Genomic DNA, 25,213 nt, shown 5'->3' on the forward strand with positions numbered 1-25,213 from the left:
CTACACCCTGCAATATCACCTGTGTTGGCAGAGTTCTAGCTACTGCCCCGTCCTCCTTCATAATCACCACGCTAAAAAGCAAGAACAGATGCACATCTGGATGCCTGAAATGTCCCCTTTTCCCTGAGTGTTGCTCACAGCTCTCGGCCTACAGTGTAGTCTTGGTGCTGTTTCCCCACCAGTTCTCCTGGGGTAAAGCCTATTTCTGCTATCCTATCTTTAGTCCACTCAGGAAACCTTAGAAGTGGCACCTAGAACTCTCTTGCCAAGTCTGGAGTCTAGGCCATTTTAAAAGAATAGAATCATGCTCTAATCTGCATCACCCCTTTCTTTTCTAGTATAATACTAAGGTAAGAACACAGGCCTTGGAGTCAGATGGACCTGGGTTTAGGTCCCTCCTTTTCCTCTGATTAGATGCATGAACTCGAGCAAAGGACATACTTTCCCTGTGCATCCTCCTCCTCATCTGTAAAATAGGGAGCATAAGACTAACTGTACCATAGGTTATAAAGTACTGGCACATGGCCTATTATATAAAGACATTTAATAATTTTTTGTCATTGTCATTATTTCCAGACCAAGATGTGCACCATGACTTTCTTCTTTTAATGACAGTTCCTTCCCCACTTCCTCTGATGCTAAGATGTGGTTTTTATTCCCTCTGGTTTAGTTGAGACTCAGCCTGGGAATTGGCCATCAGCTCAAGTTCTGAGTTACTGATTCCCTCAGTGGTGGTCCCCAGACTCTCATACAAGTAGAGCCCTGAGCACCTGCCCAGCAGCCTCTGATTTTTCAGCAGATACACAGCCTTGTTCCTTTCTCTGAGCCACTGACTGCTGCAGAGAAATTAGAGCTCAGAGTATCCTAACCACTCTGATGTGTACACACACCTGGATATGCATTGCATTCATAGTGTCAGAAAACAAGCAAGAAAAACCCACTGAAGACCCCTTACTTATCTTTTTTCCCTCTTGCTTTTCATGTGCCTTTGAGTTGCCAAAGAACCTTCTTATTAAGCCAAAAAGTAATAATAATATGAGCATATTTTGCTTTTGGAGAGAACTTCCTATAAATGCTGCAAGCTTTTTGGGGGCTGAAAGACAGAACAATTGGAAACTCCAAGTGTGATTTCTGGCCCCATCAGTTAAGACCATCTTTGAGACACAGTGATGGTCTCCCTTGCATAATTCAGGTCCCGGCATGCACTTAAGTCCTATTCACATAAAGAGTGGCTCAGCTTGCTACAAAGGTAGAAAATGCAATAGGCTCTGTGGTAGCACTGGAATAGTGTTGATGAGAGAATTTTCCTGCTAATCCTCTATCCATCCTGACACCAGCCTGCCATTTGAGAGGTGGGAAGAGGATAAAGATCAGGACTCCATAAGTAAGCAGAGATATTTAGCAAGTATATACGCGAGTCTCACTTCTCAGATAAAAGACAGAAATGGATCCTATTTTACACTAAAACTTTGTACCCCTTCTTATATCTTGCCTAAAACTATTCAAAAGACATACTGGGAGGAAGGGTCTCCAAGACTGAGAAGAACAGGCCCAGCCGTGGAGTAGGTCAGTACTTCTGAGAAAGTTACCTTTACTTTTTGCAGCCATATTTGGGGTCCACATCATTGCCAAGGCAGGAAACCAATCTTTTTTCTTTGAATTAATTTTGGTTATTTGACCATCAGATTATACGATCAGAGACTCAACACGCTGCAACTCAAGTCAGCTGCAAAGATAGAAAAATACGTTTTTAAAAAATCTATGGATCCTAATTGCACAATGTCTGGGCTTCCCAAAGCACATTTCCATCTTCAGCTTGATACAATGAGACTAATTAGTCTTCACTAAGTGATATACATGGTTCCTGAGAAAGGAAACAAGGCCTATCCCATGCCTGGGTCTCTTCCCCCACCCCACCCCCACCTTCCCACACCTACCATTCCTCCGTCTCCATCCCCCTACCCCACTTGCTCCCTGGGTGACTTCCTTCCTTTATTTATTCATTCAGTTGTTTCAAACTGTATTTCAGCAAATGAATTCATTCCAACATTCCCATGGTTTGAGCCACCACGTATGCTAAAGGAAGCCCTGGTCTTGTTCTCCAAATGTGTATTACTATCTGCTCAATGTACATCTCCACTTAATGGTCTTACAGATACCTTAAGTCTAAAGCTCAATTCATCCTCTTCCCTCCTCCCTTTCCTTAATTTCTAACTCATGAAATGCTATCAGCACATTTTGCCCACACCAGAAAACTGAGGGTAGGGATCCCTGGGTGGCTCAGTGGTTTAGTGCCTGCCTTTGGCCCAGGGCATGATCCTGGAGTCCTAGGATCAAGTCCCACATCGGGCTCCCTGCTTGGAGCCTGCTTCTCTCTCTGCCTGTGTCTCTGCCTCTCTCTTTCGGTGTCTCTCATGAATAAATAAATAAAATCTTTAAAAAAAGAAAAAAGAAAACTGAGGGTAATTATTCTTACAGCTCCCTGGGTAACCTTATACAATTGGTTCATAAAACTTACCCATTCGGCCTGTTAATCTCTCTCAATTCTATGTTCTTTTCTGGTTGTCACTTTAGCTCAAGCCAGTATCATGTCTTAACCTGGATCACTGTATCAGCCTCCCATCAGTTCTCCCTGCCTCCATTCTTGTCCAAGTCCAGTTGATTCCATGCAAGTAAGAGCAAGCTTTCTAAAATGCTATCTGATTGTGCCACTGACTGCTAAAATGCGTCAGTGGTCTCCATGGCCATTGGTCCAGGCTCCTTCATTTGGGTGAAAAGCCTTCCCCACCTGACTCTCCTATGCCTGCATAGCTCCATCTTTCATTGTCACCTGTACACTTGGAGCCCTTGACTAACTTTCTCCCCCTCCCTCTCCTTCCTTCTCCTCCATGAATATGTACATGGCACTCTGGCTTTCAAATTGCCCTCCTTTTCTGTACCCATTCTTCCCTCCTTATCCAGGACTAAGCTGGTGGAATATTCTCAAAAGAGTTTCCTATGTTCACTCTCCTTCCTAACTAGACTGTGGCCTCCTTAAAGGAATAAAAATCTCAATGTCAATGTACAATAGTTAGAAGGGCAGCCCTAGAGGCAGCTCACCATCTTGGCCAGAAGGCCTAGAGCCTTCCTGAAAAAATACCCCCTATGTTATCTATCCTAGGTTCTCCCAGGGTCCTGACATGGGTATGCAATTAGATCTCCACTGATTTTCAGCTATGAGCCAAGCAAACCTTCCTCATCTTCTGGAAACTCTCAGTAGCTCTGTTTTCACTGTGCAGGCAGGATAATCAAGGCAAGAGCATTAGTAGGAAAGATACCCTCAGAGTCTTGAGCAAGTCCATCTTCATATATTATGAATTGAAACTTAATAGGCATACAGGAAGCAAGCAACTTGCTTTATTTTGGAAGAGGAAATGTCAGTATATTTTATCAAAACTTAAAGAAGGACAAACAAAATGCAGAGTGCTAATGCCAATCCCAAACAAGAATAAAACAAAAAGAAAGAATCATAACAAAATTGCTATTAATAACAATATGTCAGCTTATCTCATTTAATCCTCACAACAACCCAATCAGGCAGGTATTACTTCTATCCCCATTCATCATAGGAAGAATTTAAAGCTCAGCTTGCCCAGAGCAATACACACTCTAGTGAGCACCAGAGTTGATATTTGGACACAAGTCTTCCTGATTTCAAAGCCTATATTCTCCATCATCAAGCTATATATTGCCTCTCTAAAAAGAAAAACTTGAAAATTTGAAAAGGATTATTTCTTTAAGTGTAGTCAGTGCTGTACATAGTAGGCATTGGTTAATATCTGCTCAGTGAAAATGAGCAAGTGAAAAATCCATCTAGAATTCTCTGCTCGTTCATCTTCAGACTTCTTTTATCCATAGAAGAGACGTCCCAGGAGTCCTAAAGCCAAACTGGACAACATCTCTTGAGTTTTTTTTTTTTTTTTAAGAAAAATCTAACCATTGGCCATGTTGGACATGAACAAGAAGCAAGAACATTGTATTTATTGGTTCTGTAAACATCTAAGGACACATTATTCATTGGAGCTTTATATGATTATGAAAATATTCTGTAACCACACTGTCCCATTATAGGAATAGCCACGTGTGGCTATTCAGTACATGAAATGTCCCTAGTATAACTGTGGAACTGAATTTCCATTTTTTTAAACTTTTAATCAAGTTTTAAAAACTGCATGTAGCCATTAGATAGCAAAAGAGTTTCATTCAACAAGTATCTGTTGGGCACCTACTACATGTCATCTCAATAGCTGTTGGGGGAAAAGCAAAGTGCAAATAAAAGCCATCCCTCATTCTCATGGAGCGTCAAGTCTAACAAAGATAGATATCAGTCAAATAATTATACCAATAAAAGTAAAATTACAATGGTGATGAGTGTCATGAAGCACATTTATAGGATCTGTTGAGATCTGGACCACTCTGAGTGGCTCATGGAAGTTACCTGAAGGAGGAATGTTCACCTTGAGATCTGAGGGATGGCTAAATGTTAACCAGGTGAGACTCTTCAAATAGAGAGGATTTTATGGTAGAAATTCTAAGGCAGGGGGCAGCTGTCAAGGGAATTGCAAAGGAGCGGAGGGCTGGAGTGCTGAGATCATGAGGTTAGTAGTACAGGGAGCCGAAGAGGAGTGGTCTGGTCCCACCACACCAGGTCTTATGAAGCTGCATTAAAGCTTTCAGTCTTTGTACCAACCACATTATGAATATGTTCATTGATTTCTAGCTGGGCAGGGGAGGAATGGAAGAAAGGGGCATAGTCAGAAAAAATAATAGTGACCAAGGTGTTGACTTGTTGGAAAGAGTTAAGAGGGTTCAGGGAGACCCGTGTCAATGATGCACTCAGTGAACATAGGAGATCAACACTCAAGGCCAGGGCATTACATCACCCTGCATCCACTTGTTCCTGCCTTCTGTATATTGTAGCTGACAGGGATAAGACTAAGAGCCAGCAGAGCGGGCTTCAAAATCCAGTCGTGCCTCCACTCACTAGCTCTGTGCTCTTTCTAAGCTACAAATTCCCTTTGAGAATGTAGCTCACTCATGTGTAAAATATATGCTGGGAGAATCACTAAAAATTAGGAGGCATAGGGTATGTGGAAAGTAAAATACTATACAAATTCTCATAATCACACCTGTCAGTGTGATTTTTATGTAATTCACCCAAGGATAGGTACATGAAATATTACGAATGATGATTATCCTTTTCTAGAAAGCCAAGGAGTATCTGAAATGCAGCATAAGCTCTCTCCCATCCAAATTATCATGAGAACCTTAATTAGCTAAAGGTACAATGGAATATAAATCAAACATTGAGCCTGTGCTATGTAGCATCACCGAGAACTTGCGGGTTATCTTGGTCTTTAGATGCCATTCACTTTGGCTACAACCACTGGCTCTCTCTGTTCCTTCCACCCTCATGCCCACTGCCACTGTATCTGTGGGTGTGTGTGTGTGTGTGTGTGTGTGTTCATATACACAGGCATGCACTCCAGCACATGATTCAGACCACCAGCCTCCCACTTATCTCTCAAGGTGGGTACTTTTATTAATGAGATATATATACACATATATATTTCATATTTTGTATTGAAGTATAGTTGATACACAATGTTGCATTAGTTTCAGGTGTACAACATAGTGATTTGACAACTCTATGTTATGCTGTGCTCACCACAAGTGTAGCTACCATCTGTCACCAGACAGTGTTATTACAATACCATTGACTAAATTCCCTATGCTGTGCCTTTCATCCCCATGGCTCATTCATTCCATGACTGGGAGCCAGTACTCCTTCACTCCCCTTCACTCACTTTTTTGCCCATCCTTCAATTCCCCTCCCCTCTAGCAACCTATCAATTTGTTTTCAATATTTCTAGATCTGATTTTGTTTCTTGTTTGTTTACTTATTTGTTTTGTCTTTTAGATTCCACCTGAGTGAAATCATACAGTATTTGTCTTTCCTTGCCTTTCTTATTTCACTTAGCATATACTCCCTAGGTCCATCCATGGTGTCACAAATGATAGGATCTTGTTCTTTTTTAGGGCTGAGTAATATTTCATTCTGTATATTTGTGTTGCTTCTGTATTATGGCTATTGGAAATAATGCTACAATAAACATAGTAATGCATATATCTTTTTCAATTCATGTTTTTTGTTTTCTTTGGGTAAATAGTTGGTATTACTGGACCGTAAAAGTATTTCTACTTTTAATTTTTTGAGGAACCTCTGCACTGTTTTCCACAGTGGCTACATCAATTTACATTCCCAACAATGCACGAGGGTTCCTTTTATTCCACATGCTCTACAATACTTGTTATTTCTTGTCTTTTTGATTCTAGCCATCCATTCTGACAGGTGTGAAGTGATCTCTCATTGTGATTTTTATTTGCAATTGCCTGATGATTATGATGTTGAGCATCTTTTCCTGTGCCTGTTGGCTATCTATATGTCTTTTTTGGGGAAATGTCTATTCAGGTTCTCTGCCAGTTTTTAAATTAGATTATTCATGTTTTTAGTATTCAGTTGTACAAGTTCTTTATATATTTTGGGTATTAACTCCTTATTGGATATATCATTTGCAAATGTTTTCTACTCACAAGATTGCCTCTTCATTTTGTTGATAGTTTCCTTTGCCGTGCAAAAGGCTTTTATTTTGTGCAGTTCTAATAGTTTTATGCTTTATATCCTCATTATTAGTTAAAATAATGATTTTTTAAAAAATCAATGCAGCATATAAATTTCCAATGTTTGTGCCTGTGTTTATAAGGAATATGACTTTACCTTAAGTGAAACAAAAACTGTGCACTAATTAAATGAGATGGTTTACCATGGGGAAAACTTGAGTAAAAGGGGCTGCCTCTGGTCTAGGATGAACATATAACTAACTTATTATCCTCATCATGACACCTTTGAGAATAAAGGGGATGCTTACAGTAATTACATTGAAACAATGGGCACAAACTGGAATCTCCCAGAAAGACCTTGGGATGGTATTGAGGTGCTCTCCCTTTCCCCAGACCCAGCCTGCCTACAGCTACGTGCATGTTGAATCAAGGGGCTGGGTAGAAAGCCTCCTCCCACTTGATTGTGTAAAACCAATTTTACCCTCTGCCACAGTTCCCGCTCTGAATTCCCCCTGCAATGGACTGAATGGTTGTGTCCCCTCCAAAATCCATGTGTTGCAATCTTAATCCCTAATGTGATGGTATTAGGAGGAGGGGACTTTGGGAGATAATTAAGTCTTGAGGGTAGAATTCTCATGAATGGGGTTAGTGTCCTTCAAAAAGGGACTCCAGAGACTTTTCTAGCCCTCTTTTCTCCCATGTAAGGACACAATAAGAAGTCTACAGCTTGGAAAACGGCCTTCATCAGAACCTGACCATGCCAGCACTTACCTTAGACTTGTAGCCTCGAGAACTGTGAGAAATAGATTCCTGCTTTCTGTGAGCTACCCAGTCCATGGTACTTTTTTATAGCAGCCCAGACTGACTAAGACACCTCCCTTTGCCATCTGCTATGAATCCATCCACCATGCAGGGGGTGCTACTTGGCTAATACATTTTTGGCCCACAGATCATTAGGGTGAACCATTTTGAAGGTTACAAGAGAAGAAAATTTAATAGGCTTACTGGCATTAGGGTTTTGTGGGGAAGTGGAGGTTCTGTTTCTGCTCTGTTTGTTGTGGGTTTCTTTTTAAATGAAAACCAACATATTTTATTAAAACTGCATAGCTATACCTTGTGATAAGAAAACCCACAACAATAAACCATCACTATAACAAAATGCATTAAAGTAGCAAATTATTTTTATTTTGCCTGAGTATATAAACTACTAAATTTTTCTGGTTTCTCTCATGAGTGTCATGCCAATGCTTTTATATTGCTCTGGTTCAATGAGCCTTATCTTAGCTATCAGCTAGCATTTATAGCAGAAAATCTAAAACAAAAATCTGAGGTCAAGCAGTATTGTGCTGAAAGCGAACACCTGGCCCAAATGGCTGCAACCTCAGGGTTGCTTGGTTATCCAGGGAATCTCTTGATGTCTACATTTTTGAGTTGGAGAAAGCAGTTTTGTGAATTTTTATTTGAATCTTGAAGTAACAATAGCAAAGAGGCAAATCTCAAAGGCCCGAAGTTGTCTTGGATCCATAGTTTTTAATATATTTCCTTCAGCCCACCACTTGGACAAAATAATAACAAACATCCCTTTAAAATCTCACTGAGAAATGATCCTATTGAGTTGATCCCACAAATAGATATGGGGAGGGTATATGCAAGTTATGTAGCAATGCTATCTCATTAATAAAGAATAATAATAAATATTTCATTAATAAATAACAAAAGCCTTCATGATTAATCTCAACTCCTCCTCTTCTGAGTCCAAATAGAGGCATCACGTTTGGACCAACCAATCCTCAACTCACTTCTCATAACTGGAATAGCCTACAGAGACTGTTGTGGCACTCTTTCTGAAGTGCAGGCTGATGTTCTAGGATACAGAGATTCTGGGTTCTTTTCAGAAATTCCTGGGCTTGGTGAAGGTCCTAAAATCCAAACCATGAACTCATAATTCAAGAGCTTACTCACAGGGGCTGTGCAACATAAAGAGAGGTCCAGTCCCTCCTACTCCCTTTTGACTTGTGCAAGTTACAAATCACTATAATAAGAGAGACACACTGGTAGGTGCAACAAAAGAGGAGTGTGCTAGGGATGGACTCTGGATACTAAGGAAAGAAAATTCACTGCTGGGAGGCCTGCCTGGTGGAAGTGGTATTTCAGTTGCACCTTGAAGAGCCCTTAGTCTTTGACCATGTGGCAATGAGGGGAGAAAACAGTGTGAAATTAGATGTGGTGGCAAGAAAACGTGACATGATAATGGGGTATCTACCCCATCTGAATTAGGAGAAAGGTTTGCAAAGGATAGTCATTTTTACCAAATATTTATTAAGAATCTCTGTGTCGGGTTTTGAGGATAGAGAAATGAATAAAATAAACACATGAACCTGCCTTCCCAGAGCGTATAGTGAAATGTGGGAGACAGACAATTAGGGGAAATAAAGTTGGACCAATTCCCACAGAAGTCTGGAAGGCCTTTGATACAAAGTCACAGAATCCCTTAATCTCTACTGAATAGACGTAGTATTCAGAAGGAATTAAGATCAAGAGTTGTAGATGTGAGTCCAGTTTGCCACTGCATCACCCATGTATCCATCAACAGTTGACCCTACTCATCCACGCTTCTCTTTCCTATGTGTTATAGAGAAAGGATCAACATTAGCTACTTCCCAGCATCTCTAGGATGATGATAGTAGAAAATAGAAGTAACAGTGTTTTGAAATGTAAAAGGTGTTATGCAAATTTATATTGCTAGTGTTACTATTTCTCTGGTCTCCAGGGATCATATTATAGGTAGTACCGATAACCTCAGAACATGGAGAGAGCAGAAATGACTGTTCACAACTACTTGTGGATAATGGAAGATGGGGTATGTGAGCATAGGTTTTATAACCACACAGATCTGAATTCAAATCCTATCTTCACCATCTGCTACCTGCATAACTTTGGGCAAGACATAATCTGTTTAGGCCTGCCTTCTCACCTATAAATCATATCTAATAATATCTATTTCCTAAGGCTATCATCAGAATAACATCAAAGAGTTCACCACAGTGCCTAGTACCCAACAATCATCAATAAATGGCAATAGAGATTATTTTACTTATGGCTCATATAACTTTTCTAAGATGATAGAAATAGTGATATAGAATCACAGAATCAAAGAAGTTACCTCAAAAAAATTTTTTTCTCTTCCTGAGCGTATGGTCTTATGCATCTTGTTCCAGCATTTCTCACTCCAAAAGCTGTGATCCTATTTATGTATTACCGAATTTTCTCTTACAGTTAAGCTCATTTTATCTTATTTAATTTTTCTATAGAATAACATGACTGAAGAAAGAATCCGCTGGACGAGACCAAGACCCAGAGTGACCAATTGTTCTACTTTGAACTATGACTGAGGAGTTTCCCAGAACACTGGACTTTCAGTACTAGAACAAGTACAGTCCTGGGCATTTAGGGTACAGTTGGTCACTCTACCTCACTTAGTGTAGAATTTTGATCTCTGGTTAAGCCAATAAAGCCAAGAACTGTAAAACTCACTACATTCTATTTCCACTGTGTACAACCAGGAGTAATAAGCTACCAGAGGCAAATGCCACATACAGACCAGTGTAGTGTATACACTACCACCTTACCCTTTAATTAAGCATGGTCTTTGGTGGATCAGCTAGGAGCCTTGTGGCAATGGATGCACATTGTTTTGGTGGTTGTTGTGAACTTGGAAGAAAAGAGATCTTTCTCCTTCTGTCTCTGATGCTGTTTCAGATGGTGAATCTGACAGCTCAGTGCCAAGTGGTTTTTGAACAAACAGTCCATCCTCAATGTCTGTAGGGAGGGGCTTGTTTTGTGTCCTATCTTATCAAATCTGGATCAGAATAAAAACATAGTACCCCTCTTTCCTCAGTGACTACATATGACTTTTATCTTCACTCATTCAGGCTAAAGTCAAGTTCTTTTCTTCTGTCACTCTCTCTGCCTGATTAATGAAAGTCCTCTCTTCTCTGGCTGGGATGCTTTAAGCACTTCATCACGTAACTTGTAAACCATGGTGTTGAGTTTTCCAATAAGTCTGGATCATTTTTCTAAAATTTCTGTTTCAGTTGATGACCATTATGTTTTATGAACTCAAAATAACTTGTGAAACTTTTTTGCTTTGGGATACTTTATTTTTTTTTCTCACAGAGACAAAGTCTTGAAGTCAATCAGGACAATGACTAGTTACATAGGAAATGAGAAATACTCCCTCTTGAATGCCCTCAGTTCCATGGAGAATTATGGGAAATGTGCCAGTAATGTCCGGCGGTCAGTCAGTTTTTCCAGTAACATGAATGACTCACAGTGGCATAAACCAGGTCCTATTCAAGAAGCATTACACCATTCCCTGTGATGACAAGCAGAAGCTTCTTGGTAAAGCTGTACAAACCCAACTTTCAGAAGCAACAGCCATATAATCACAGTACATATTGATTTTTAAAGCAAACCTTTAAAAAGATACATCTGGAAGTATTATGACAAATAACAAACTACAAAAAAAATTACAACAAGTATGACATATGACTTCATATAAATAGTCTGGTTTCATTAATATATAAAGAGCTCTTATAATTCAATAAGAAAGAAAATTAACCACCCAGTAGAAAAATGAATAAAGATCATGAGCAGGCTTCTTCACAGGATATACATATCACAAGATATGTCTTATCAGGATTTTATGTTCAACTTTATTAAAAGCAAGTAAGTGCAAATAAAAATAAAACATTTTTACCTCTCAGTGGACAAAAATCAAAGTTTTATAATACAGGATATTGGTAAAAATATGTAGATACTTTCTTGAAATGTTCCTTGAAGTATTAAGGGTGCAGTCTCTTCAGAGGGCAATATCAGTACTCAAGACCTATAATGAAACAGTAGTAGAAATTTATTTTATATTGAGCTTGCATTCAGGGATATATACAAGGATATATATTAGAACATTTGAAATAACAAAAGAATAGACATATACTAATATTTCTCAATTAGAAATAAGTGGACAAATGTTATGGACTGAATATTTGTGTCCTCCCAAATTCATATATTGAAATCTTAACCTCCCATGTGATGGCATTAAAAGATGGGGTCTTATTAAGGAGGTATTTGGTCATGAAAGTGAAACTTATAAATGATATCAATGCCTTTATAAGAATAAACATGGGAGCATTTGCTTCCTCTCCCTCTCTTTCTGCCATGTAAGGATACAAGGAAGAGATAGCCCTCTGTAAACCAGAAGGAGTGCCTTCACCGGGAAACTAGCTATGCTGGCATCACGATGTAAAACTTTCCAACTTCTAGAACTAAGTGAGAAATAAATGTTGTTTCAGCCACCATGTCTATGGCAATTTGTTCTAACAGCTGGAACTGACTAAGAAAGGTATCTAAAAAATACAGTGGTGGAATACTATACAGCTACTACAAAGACGGAGATAGATCTGTATGTACTGATATGGAAATTTTTTAACTAAGTTTTTAACTAAGAAAAGCAATTCAAGAAGGATGTTCCCATTTGTGAAAAAAACGGGGACTATAAAAATAGATATAGACAAAAATAGAGATACAGGTATATACCACATTCATATGTGCTTTTGTATATCCAGAATATGCTGAGAAGGCACACAGAATCTAAGTTACCTTTTTGGAAAGGGTCAGGGTGAGAGGGAGACTCCTTTCTATTGTATATCCTTTTATAGTTACAATTTGTAATCCTTTCTAAAGGTATTAAGAGGCTTTTGCCATGGAGGATATTTATGCTAAGTTTGTGTCTCAGTAAATCAGCAAAACCCACTGGCGACCAGTACCTTCGGGGGGGAGGGGGGCTGTAAAAGGCAGTAAGATAATAACAAAAATAGTCAGTTTCTATGTAACATTTATTCATCACCACTAATAGGAACCATTTATCTCTGTATCTCCCTTATATGTAACTCCCCATTCATCCCTGATTAGTAGCATATATCCTGTATAGTTATTATATGTTGGGGTTTGTTTCCCCCAGTTGCCTGTGACCTCTAAGGATAAATTGGTGGTGTTTCATGGAATGGGATGGGGTGTTAATCTGGCTTCCAGCTCTACCACTCACGTATCATGGTTCCTGTTTTACAGATGAGGAACCTAGAGTTCACAGAGAGGACAAAGGAATTTTTGTCTAAAGTCACATAGCCAGTTAGCAGTTGAATCATGGCGAGAATATAAGGCTTCTTTCTCCAGTCCTATTTCTACTTTGAGAATGATGGAGGGATAGCCAAGGTTTAGAAGAAACATTGACCTGATATGCCACCTGGTACAAGAATGGAGATTCAGATGTTCTTTCTTAAAGAATAGTCATCTCATAACCCTTCCTTGTTCCAAGGACAGACTTCCACAGATCAATGGTTGGAATAGTGGTATTTCCTTTATTTGACCTCCAGAGATGCAAAGTAGGGCTACGAAGTTCTTGCGTTTTGGGGCAAGGCTGTATGCTTGGCGGAAGTGCTGAGAGTCCAACATGAAAGAATGAATCTAGCTTCTACAACTTCCTTGCTGTGACTGCAGATGTGTCTCTTAACATTCCTGAATTTAAGATTCCTCCTCTATAAAACAGGGGTAGCACCAGTGTACAGTGTTTTCATGAGACTGATAAAATCATGCAAGTGACTTGCAAACTATGAAGCACTATAAAAAGTGAATTTAGGTCTCCTAGCCACATGCCCAGGTGGACAGCATCCGGAGGGCAGAGATGCTGGCTGATGAACTTCAGGGGTCTCGAAGTTCCCAGGGTTGGCTGCCCAGGACTTCCCCAGGGTAGACTGGAGAAGACCGGGTCTGGAGCCCTATATCTCCCAGGTGTCTGGGCACCTGAGACCAGACATGAAAATAAGTTAGCTCTGAACTTGAATGAGACTTTCAGGGTGGGGGCAATGAAGGCAGGCATACTGGAGAAGCAAGTGGAGCACCTGCACGTGCCCTGGAGAGCAGTCTCCTGTGACCTCCCCACCTCATCTACTAAAATACATAAACTAATTAATTAATTAATTAACTAATTAAAAAATTTTAAAAGCCCCCCCAAAAAACAAAAAAACAAAACAAAAAAACACTAAAACTTTAAGTGAATTTATTTATTATTATTTATTTATTTATTTATTTATTTATTTATTTATTTTACTTTAAGTGAATTTAAAGAATTATTTCACAGATGATAAAGCATATCTACTTATATTCTTCAACTGTTAATACTGCAAGCCTTTAGAGATCATCTGTGGCCACCCAGGGTCAAATCTGGCTTGCACTATGTCTTTTAAAATTTTGAAGGAGTTGTCAGCATTTAAAACTGAAAGCACAGATTTTTTTTAAAGTCTAGAAGATCTGGCAACATTAGATGCACATTCTAGTGCAGTGACAATGGACTAAAAGCAGGTAGTAGCACCTCTTTCAAATGGACATATACCCTCTACTTGGCCACAGTCCCCACTTTTCCCTTTTTTGTCTTATGCTTCACCCATTTCTGTCCCTGTCAGTAGGCCTTTTGAGTTGCAATCCTGGAGCTAGTTTAACAACCATATTTGGCAGAAGAAATAATTTCAGTTCAAGATAGTAGAGTATCTTGACCACCCTCACACAAGAACTCAAACCCACCAATTTCTGCTTCAGAGTCCCTTAGTCTGCAATTTATGTATGCTTCACACACTGCAGCAACTGTGGAGCTCTGTGCCCATAATCAAGCCTATTTATTTTCTGCAAAACAAGAGAGAAGAGGCTCACTTTGCTCCATAGCTGATTAGGGCTTCCCCTTACTGAGAAAAAAAAAAAAAAAAAGCTAGGTTTCAAAAGAAAATCCTCAAATGAAAGCCAGCCTAGATTTCCCTCTTTAGCTCAGCTACTTTTGCCCTCCACCATTTTCATTATGCAGTTTCTCTGCTGTAGTTTCTATTTCTGCATGCTCACGGGCCCAATCAGTTTATCAGTAGCTTAGCTTCAGTAGGGTGGTAATATCACATGGCAATAAATCCTGTAGGAGCCCTCCTGCTGTCAACAGAAACTTGGTTACAGTTCTTGGAGTGCCTGGATGGCACAGTCGGTTAAGTGTGACTTAGGCTCAGGGCATGATCTCAGGGTCCTGGGATCAAGCCCCAAGCTGGGCTGCCCAGGGAGTGGGGAGTGTGCTTGTCTCTCTCCCTCTGCCCCCTCCCACCCTGCCACTTTTGTTCTCTCTCTCTCTCAAATAAATAAAATCTTAAAAAAAAAAAAAAAATCTGGCTAAGGCTCTAAGGAACCTTTTAGAAGATGCCCCAGGAATCCTCTATCCCAAAGGAACCAACAAACCTGTGTGTGTGTGTGTGTGTGTGTGTGATTTATGAGTAAATATATTAGAATTACACAATAAGTAGCAAATTGGATAAAAAATGGTACCCACAGTTCCTCTGCCTAAAGAGGAATATAGAAATATATTTATAACTAAATATAATGTTAGGTAACTGGGTTGACACAGTCAACATTAAAAATGGAACTTGGTGATTTATGGATGCATTCATTCATTCATTCATTCATTCAACAAGTATTCATTGGGGACCTATTATATTCCTGACATTTGCTAAGACTCCAAAAAAAAAAAATAATAATAATAAACCCAATTCCTAGCCCCAACAATCACTCAATTCTTCCATTAACTACCTACAGAACTAAACAACTTGACCTAACCTCTCTTCCCATGCCAATTTCTTCACCTTTACAGCACTCTGTTCTGTGGATTTTGTTAGCCTCCATGAGTTTTGTGTAGGTGAAAGTCTTAAACCATGTCTTAAACAGCAGAGATTTCATCAACATTGGTCCAAGCTGAGCCCATCACTTCCTAGATGCCTAGAGGGATCTAACTTCCTAGTTGTTGGCTGAGCCAGTTCCCAGCATTACCACTATCTCCACCATTACCTAGAGCCCAGCAGATCTTCTGGGCCCCTTGGCCATACCAGGACACCTTCTTTGGTTTTGGCCCATTTTATAGTCCTCCTTCTGCTACCTCTGAGTTCTTCATTTGTAGAAGAATTTCAGGTAATGCCTATAAAATTTATGCTTTCTTGGATTTAAAGATTGTGTCTGCACTCATGAGGGCCCATAATTGCCTGATGTCAGAGCCTTCCCTTCACTTCAGGCACTCTGATTGGAATTTGGGGTATGAATTAAATATCATAAAAATAACTTGAGCTTACATGGCTTCTTTCCTTCATGCTTTAGAAAAAGGAGTTCTATATCCAATACCTATGAATTCATGGTCTCTGTGAACATGGATAAGAAAAAGTTACATCTTGGGGTTCCTGGGTGGCTCAGCAGTTTAGCGCCGCCTTCGGCCTGGGGTGTGATCCTGGAATCCCGGGATCAAGTCCCACATCAGGCTTCCTGCATGGAGCCTACTTCTCCCTCTGCCTATGTCTCTGCCTCTCTCTCTATGTGTCTCTCATGAATAAACAAATAAAATCTTTTAAAAAAGAAAAGAAAGAAAAAGTTACATCTTAATTTCCATCCGTCTTGAACTAAAATTTAACATTACCTTTAAATATAAATCCATAGTAGTCTTAGAATTTTGTCACAATTAAAATCACAGATGTCTTCATATCACATAACAGTTGTTACAGGTTTCCTGAAATATCATATGAGCTCACCACTACTTCAAAAGTAAGGTAGTTATTTGGGTCCACTTTTAGATATTTTTATTTAGTATGTTCATAAAGAAATACATAAATTACCATAGCACAAATTTGTGGGTTTTTAAAAATATTTTGATAACTTTAATATAAATGTTTTCCTATCTTATTCTATATGTTTTACTTCATACATTTAAGAACATTAATCTGAGAGTCTCTCGTCTTCTCCAGATCACCAAAGAGGTCCACTGCCACAAAAATTTAAAGAGTTCTTGCTTTTGGAGCAGAGGTTCTTAATCAGGGATAGTTTGCCCCTGTCCCCTGGGGATATTTGACAACGTCCAGAAATAGTTGCTACTGGCATCTAGTGGGTAGAAGACAGGGATACTGCTAAACATTCTACAGTACACAGGATAGCACCCCCACACAAAGAATTATGGCCAACTGTCAGTCATGCTGAGTTTGAGAAACCCTATTTTAGAGCAATATTCAACAAAAGGCTAAAAAATTGCTAGTCCTTCTGTTCCCACCTAATTTCTATTTATGTTCACCCTTTTAACCTTCCTGCCCTCCCTCTGAGTTATCACAAAGATGAAGTAGGTTTTGTTTTTGCTTTTGCTTTTGTTTTAATTCTTGCATCCATCCCAGATTTAAGTATTACAAGTCTCCCTAGATCTGTGAGCCAGAAGCTCTGGGCAAGGCAGTATTATGAGTGTTGACAAACTTACTGGACCTTCTTCTTAGACGTGTAAGTGAGGAGCCAATGTCCGTAGGCAAAACCAAGATGGTCCATATGCCCTCTGTCTAGCTCCCCTGATCTTACATGGACTGTATGATTAATTCAGTACTTTCCACAAAGGTGGCCTCACTTAAAACACAGGGCTCCTTTTCAAGGCAAGGAGGGCAGCAAGAAAGGAGGAGGTGAGGAAATCAAACATCTTCTCCACCCAAGAACCAGTAATAACAGTCTTCCTCTTCCTCCTTTCCCTTTAGCAATGTATTTGTCTCCAAAGGAAAATCTTCCTGTGTTGAGTTAAAATAAACTTCACAGATTGAAAACCCCACGATTAAAACAATAACAACAACAGTACAAAGGGTAGAAGTTGGAAGGGTGTTTTTAAACCTCTTGTAGGAGAAATCTTGACAAATAACTTGCCTTCATGTTGGCACTTTTTATGTTACCCATATTTGGGTAACATTCCTTTAAGGGACGTTCCTTTCTGCTTAAAAGTTTTGAAAAACATCTGGCTTGGTCTGATACAGACCACTCTTGCTGGTGAATCTCTCTTGCAATGTGATACCAAAAAGAGGACAAGTCACTGATGCCCCAACATAAGTACAAAATGTTGATCAGGGACTTCTCATGAGTAAATAATTAAGTTCCTAGTGGGCTGGTGGAATTGTTAATTTTATATGTTCAACTTGACTGAATCACAAAGTACCCAGGTAGTTCGCTAAGTATTATTTTTGGATGTATCTGTGACGGTGTTGCTGGATGAAATTAGCATTTGAATTAGTGGACTCAGTAAAGCAGTGTGCATAGGCATGATCCAATCCATTGAGGACCTAAATAGAACGAAAAGGTGAAGAAAGGGAGAATTTGGCCCTTCCTGCTTCGTTGTCTGAGCCAGGATACTGGGACATTGATCATTTCCTGCCCTGGGTGCTCCTGGTTCTCAGGTCTTTGAACATAGACTGAATAACACCACTGGCCTTCCTGGGTCCTTAGCTTGCAGATAATAGCTCACGGGACTTCTCAGTACCCATAATTGAATGAGCCAATTCCTTATAAAAAATCGTATTTGTTTGTTTTTATGTTTACAAGTCATATCTATATATCTCTATTTAGATAATATCTCCCGTTGTTTCTATTTCTCTAGAAAATCCTGATAAATACAGCTAGCTAACTCCTGAATCCCTATACCACAATACTTGGTACTGGGAAGATGTTCAATAAACATTTGTGGGTTTTTTTTTAAGATTTTATTTATTTATTCATGATAGACATAGAGAGAGAGGCAGAGACGCAGGCAGAGGGAGAAGCAGGCTCCATGCCAGGAGCCCAACGTGGGGCTCGATCCGGGGTCTCCAGGATCGCGCCCTGGACCAAAGGCAGGCGCCAAACCGCTGAGCCACCAGGGATACCCTCAATAAACATTTGTTAAATGAATAAGTTCACTCAGTAAACAAATCACAACCATGTTCTAAGGTAAAAATTTCATTTTACCAATTTGTAGTTGAAGGCAGTCAGGGACTTTAAGTATGATAGCCCAAAATTTTAGAAATTCTTATAGACTAAGCCAGTACCTGAGTCCCAGTTCATCTGATTGGAAACATTGTACTTCAGACACTATTTTTTCTGTTAGGGCTTTATTAAAGGAAAATTTAGTCTCAACATACCTTGAATGGGCTAAAGAATTATCTGTCGGTGCCATTAATCACACAACTGATCATCAGCATTGATGGCAATAGATAGTTTCGGAAATGCTATGTTCAGCAAAATATTTTTGTGTTCTAAATTAGAGTTAATACATATACCATAAAATGTGACTTCTTGTTTTCTTCAAAGTCCTAGGGCCAAGTAGGAAGACAGGCATACGAACATTATACCAGTTTCACTTTCATCTCTTAAAAGATGATTTATGCACATAGCAAAGATGAAAGAATTAGGTCACAAACAATCCGCACATATACCCCAATGAGGTCCAGTAGGTGATCATCTTGGCAGCATCTTGAATGTTCTTTACTGTAGGGCTTATCAGAGCTTTTAATATGCCAATCCTTAGCAGGAATAGAACACAACACTTTCCAAACCTAACCCAGAGCGTGTTTTGGATAGAATGTAAACCAACGATGTGTGGTGCTCCTTTTGAGAAATCTGGGGTAACCATTTTGCCTCTCTTGTCCTTGCTACTTGATGGCCAGAATGGAGAAATCACCTCACTTCATCTTCAGAACCAGCCTGGTGAGGCAACTATTCCCCATCATCTGGGTATGAGACACCAATTTAGAGCATTTCAGGATGAGGACTTAGCCCCCTGGTTACTCAACGAAACAACAGCAAGAAAGAACTATCTGTGGTTGTTTCAACCCTACTTAGGAACAGAGCTGCTTTCTGGAAGGCAGTGCAGTGGCTGCTCATCCTCACTCTCTCACCGGCAGTTAGAGTGCTTGATTGAATACATATGAACAAATAAAGTTGAAATAGTCTCTCTCCTATCTTGCCCTCAGTGAAGAACTGTGACATGAAGTACATTTAAGATGCTGCCAAGATGATCACCTGTGGGACCTCATCGGGGTATACGTGCAGATTGTTTGTGGCCTAATTCTTTCATCTTTGTTATGTGCATAGATCATCTTTTAAGAGATATGAAAATGAAATAGATATAATGTTTATATGCCTGCCTTCCTACTCGGCTCTAGGACTTCCCAGAAAATAAGCAGTCACGTTCATGGTATATGTATTAACTCTTAACACAGAAAAATACTTTCCAATGAATAGATACATATAGACCAAATTATTTGATAGGTACTATTTTTTCTTTTTTAAATTTTTATTGAAAGTTATGTCACTACAAGGTAGAGTCTCTTTTTCAGATGTCACATCTTGGTGCCTTTGGTGCTTGCTCTTTGGAGGAAAATATTTGAGGAATGGGCATCTAACTAAAGCAATGCTGAAACTGCCGTGGTACGTAAATCCATTGCAGGGAAAGAGGAATCAGAAGTAGCATCAAGGAGGCATTTCAGGATAGTCAAGAGGTTGTGAGATTCAGAGCCCCAATTCAGTTATACTTAGTATAACACAGTGGTTAAGAGCACAAATAGGGAGCTGGATTTGAAGCCCGGCTTTATTCTTTACAGTGATAAAGGCTATATACTAGCTGTATAACCTTGAACAAATGATTCAAACTTTCTATGCTTCAGTTTTCCCTCTGAAAAATGGGGTAAGAGTAAGACTCAGCATATGTAAAGTGCATGGACCAGTACTTGGTACAAAGTAGACTTTCACTCAACATGAGCAATAACTAGTATTATCGCTGTGTGACTATGAAAAGTCAGTTTACTCCTATAGATCTCACTGTCTCCCTCTATAAGATTGAGGTCATCATAATTATGTTGCAATATTATGGTCAAGATCGAATAAGACAAGGGACAGAAGCTAAAGTGCAAACATCACCTTGCAAATGTAAGAAAATTATTTTCCTGCTGCGATTCAGTGGTTCCTTCTCCCCTCCATGGAAGGTATTTCCTCTTTGTCCCAGGCCATCAGATGTCCTCTCCGTGCACTGACCTTTCTAGTGTTCAAAGGGGTACCCCCATGCCCTCAGCCATCAGTCCTTTCCATCTCAGGGAATGACACCATCCGCCACCAGCCAGTGGCCAGAACCAGAAACCACGTTGCCAGCCATGACTACTTTGCCTTACCACCTTATCAACTCAGTTGATTGGCACTTCTTGTGTCCATCTCCAACTTGGATACCTAACCCCTTCCACTGCTCTGTGTTCATAGCTGCCACCCTCATTCATGTCACCATAATTTCTGGCCAGTAATGGCCTCCTACAATCCTGCTTCCATGCTGGTTTTACCTAATCCACTTCATCTCCCCAATACAGATGGAGAAATCTTTCAGGAATGCAATTCCAGTAAGGCTCTTCCCAACTCCAAATCCAGCAACAGCTTCCCATTCTCATATCCCTTACCAGGACTTAGTCCTCACAAGGCCCCTATCTATGTCTCCAATCTGATCTCACCTCACTCCAATCTCCCCAGTCCACCGCCCCCCTTTTATTTCTACACCCTATTCCACAGGCTTTTCCTGGCAATTTGAATACACTAAGCTTTTCCCTGCCTCAGGACCTTTGTTCCTTCCCCTGACTCTTTAAATAACTGACCCCTTTGCATCCTTCATATCTCAACTCAAATTTTACCTTCTTTGAGAGGCCTTTTCTGACTGTCCCCAAATGTCCATTTCATAGCATTTACCTCCCGGAATTATTCTGAAGATTAATGAGAAATGCCTTTAGAACAGTGCTTGGCACAGAAATACTCGTTGAAAGTTGTAAATAATTATCATCATCACCGTCCTCCACCACAGTAACCTATTAAGTTGCATGGAAAATTCTAAGGAGGGTGTGAGACTGTGATGTGTTTGTTCACTCTCATTTCATCTGATTGTTACTTCCATGAGGTATAGACCCTGTCTGTTTTGCTTCCTGGTATCCTCACCTCCCAGTAAACCACCGGTCAGAAAGCAAGCTTTCAAATATTTGTTAAAGGGATGAATGGAAATGAGTGTCTCTTGCTGTCAAAGGGGTCAAACTGCTGAAACCCCACAAAGACCTAGGGCAGTCTCACCTCTGAGGTGGCCCCACATCTGGCTCCATGCACCAGCCCTGTGTATGCTCCAAGGGAGCCATCCATCCCTCTCCTACCCACTCCCTCCCCTCCCCCATGTATCCCTCCCTGTTTGTATTCAACACCCCCCTGCTTGTGCGAGGAAAGCAAAAGACCCACAAAACTCTTTTCTTTATCCTCTTTCCAAAAAAATGGGCCAATTCACAGCTGCAATCGTTGGGAGAATTTCCTGCCTGGGAGTCTGGAAACTGCCAAGAGTGAAAAGCCGCAGCCAGCCAGTGAGGCCTCTGTTGTCGTTGGCCCAAACAACAACAAAAACAGCCACAACCACCACCACCACCACAACAAAACACGCCACGTGTGCACAAGCACACACAAACACGCCCACAGAACCAACCAAACGGACAAGGCTTCAAGGAGAAGCTTCTGGGCTGCACGTTTGGGCAGCAAGGCCTATCCGTTGGCACCAGGCCACGGCAGCCCAGTTCCCAGCCCCCCACCATCTGTCATCAGCACTCTGCCTACTGTAAGTGTGCCGACACAGTCCAGGGAGGCCAACCAGTAGCAAATGGAGGGGAGGAACAAACAAAGCCACCACAGTCAGCAGGAGAAGGTGGCTACGGCTTTGACACAAACTGACAAAAAGCCGGGAAATTTAAACTGAAAAGTTTGCCCTGAAGATCTTCAGCTGTGAGGGCTGGACTTTGGGAGGGGCGGGGAGTGTGACCAGAGGGGGACTGGCAGTCTGCAGAGGCTGGTGCTCTCCAGCTAACCAGGCCGGCCCTTCCCAGCCCCTGTGAACAGGAGACGTGATGGAGAATCCGTTCCCACTGTTTGTGGATTGCCCAATTAGGCTTTCTCTTACAAGAAAAAGGGAATTCAAAAAAAAACAAAAAAAAAAAAACAAAAGCAAAACCTTTTTTCTAATAAAGTTTCTGAAGGAAACGTTTAATCGGGACATCATGTATCATGTGATTAAACATGTGATTAAATTCTTCATCAAATCATGATTTGAATTAATAATTACCAAATGATTAAATTTAAGATGAAAATGTAACCTATTGCAATTATTAATAATCCACCAGGTTAGGATAAATTGTCCTTACTTTGCTGTCGAGAAGTTGTGGTGTTGTTAGTTTTATGTTCTAATTTGAGAGACCTCCGGGGGAAAAAAAAAATCCGGATAGTTCACATTTTTCACCGTTGATCACAAAAATATTTTTTTACAAACTGATTTGTCTACCAGAGACTGCAGCAGCAAAAGAACTCAAGTCAGCTAAGATGCCTACTGACATGTGTCTACATTTCTGCTTGAGTGGCATGGATTCTGTTTGCACTTGGATGGAGGATTGTCTTGGAGTTTTCATTCCTTGTCATTAAATCCAGGAGCTCTTTCTCTTAAAATCTTAAAAACATGGGCCCAGGGTACCAGGCATGTTATGACCATTCCAAAAGCTTGATATTATTCTCCCTACATTAGAGATCAATGCATTGAGGCCCAGAGGGCTTTACATGACCCCAAGATGAAATGGTAGACCTCGAAGGCCTTCGGACTTAAGACCCTACCGTCCTTCTGTCTTAGACAATGAGATCCTGTTAAGCCTCTGATTTCACTTTGCCCTTGTAGTTCTTGCCATTAAGCCACAATACCATATCATCCCCACTTTTCAAAAACTATGACCTAAGCAAACAAAATTGCAGTGAGTTTTAACCAAGGTGGCCAAAAACAAACCAGCTTTCATTCTGTTCCCTCATCAATTAAGTATTAGTATTAGATCACTCTTTAAAAAAAAAAAAAAAGATTTTATGTATTTGATGCAGAGAGAGAGAGAGAGGCAGAGACACAGGCAGAGGGAGAAGCAGGCTCCTTGCACGGAGCAGATGCGGGACTCGATCCCGAGATTCCAAGATCATGCCCTGAGCTGAAGGCAGATGCTCAACCGCTGAGCCATCCAGGCGTCCCTTTGATCACTCTTTAATAGTCGATTAACAAAATATAAGCTCTGGAAAAGAAGTTTTAACCCCTAAACAATTCTGATTGATGGCCTAATCTTTTGGCTCATTATCCCTAATCGACAGAGTATACATATATTTACAAATAAAAACACACACCAGATGTATTTTCATCCACAAGGTGATGCTGTCAACTAAAATAGGGAATGTGCACCAATGTAGAGCATCCATCATTTTTAAGACAGATTCACCACGAAATCTTCCACTTCGTGACCCACAGATGAAAGTCTGAATGCGTCACAGGGTGGCTGTGATATTGCCATGTTTACAAAGAAGGGCTAAGGGCTTGAAACAGCACCAGCTCTAAAGTCGGGAGAATTAGCTTTGAGTGCAGGCTCTGCCATTTCCTAGCTTATACTTTTATGCCTCAGTGTCTTCGTCTGTAAAATGGGAATAATAATAGCATCTTCAGAATTGTTTTAAGTAGTGAATTAGATGGTGGATATGAAAATGTTGTATAAATAGTAATGTACTACCATTGGTCTCCTTTCTTCCATATTTTTCCATTCCTTCCATTGTACTTCTGTTTCTCCCAGACTTACCAGTGTTTTACTTTTTTTTTTTTAAGATTTCATTTATTTATTTGAGAGATGACAGTGGCGAGGGATAAGGAGAGGATAAGCAGACTCCCGTGAAGCAGAGAGCCCAATGCAGGGCTCGATCCCAGGACCCTGAGATCATGACCTGAGCCAAGGACAAACACTTAACCAACTGAGCCACCCAGGAACCCCCCTTATCAGTGTTTAAAGGAAGACAGGACAACTCCTACCTTCTACCTTCTTCTGAAAAGTAATAGTCAGTCAACCACCAGTTGAAGGGGGTCCTATATCCGAGACCAGCTTGACACTCCACATCAAGAGCCCATTTTGAATTTCACCTATGAAGAGAGAAGTACATAGAAATAGTTTTCATTTCCCTTTCTTATAGAATTTAACAGATTTTTAAAAAATCCTATGCAAAGCTCTTCTAAGAGCATAATGAGTGAAATGAATTTCCAAACCATGCTTCACACATGTCTGAGTGACCAAAGTAAGTTAGTACATTATATCAATGTCTATAACATTCATTCATTCATGTGTTCATTAAACAATTATATTGGGTGCCTACTTTGTATAGGGCAGTTTGCCAAGTGCTAGGATGATAGTTGAAAACACACAGACTCAATAGGGACAAGTGATATAGTCTTCTCAGGAGAGTTTCTTATTGTGTAAAGAGATAGAAGTGTTTTCAAATTTTTTTAATGTTTTTGGATTTTTAGAAGATTGCCATTCTTATGAAAGAGTCATAAAATGAGAGCCCAGGAATCTGGTTCCCTTCTTGACTTTACCAACATTCAAGGCCTTGAACGAGTCACTTTCCTGCAGTTTCTATGCTCTCCTGACATTTAAGGGCTTTCAACCTCCCCTCGCTTTGTTTTCTGAGTTAGTAGCACTAAGAAGTGCTTCACAAAGGGTTAAATAATTTTTAAAAAGCATGTGTTCTCCTCTTCTGAAGTCCGTTTTTATCAACTCGAGTGTCAGGGCAGGGAGCTAGACAAGGATTTAATCCA

At 40.2% G+C, this 25,213-nt stretch overlaps 1 long non-coding RNA gene across 1 annotated transcript; it reads right to left on the reverse strand.

Annotated features, from left to right (window-relative positions):
* Positions 1-10,903: 10,903 nt before the first annotated feature.
* Positions 10,904-24,551, reverse strand: LOC118350282 (uncharacterized). The gene is made up of 3 exons (XR_004803761.2): positions 24,434-24,551; positions 11,420-11,548; positions 10,904-11,035 (listed from the first exon to the last, which is right to left on the reverse strand). It is a non-coding gene; the product is annotated as an uncharacterized LOC118350282 (long non-coding RNA).
* Between the last annotated feature and the right edge of the window lie 662 nt (positions 24,552-25,213).

Source organism: Canis lupus, chromosome 11, assembly GCF_003254725.2.
Source record: "Canis lupus dingo isolate Sandy chromosome 11, ASM325472v2, whole genome shotgun sequence".
Taxonomy (NCBI): domain Eukaryota; kingdom Metazoa; phylum Chordata; class Mammalia; order Carnivora; family Canidae; genus Canis; species Canis lupus.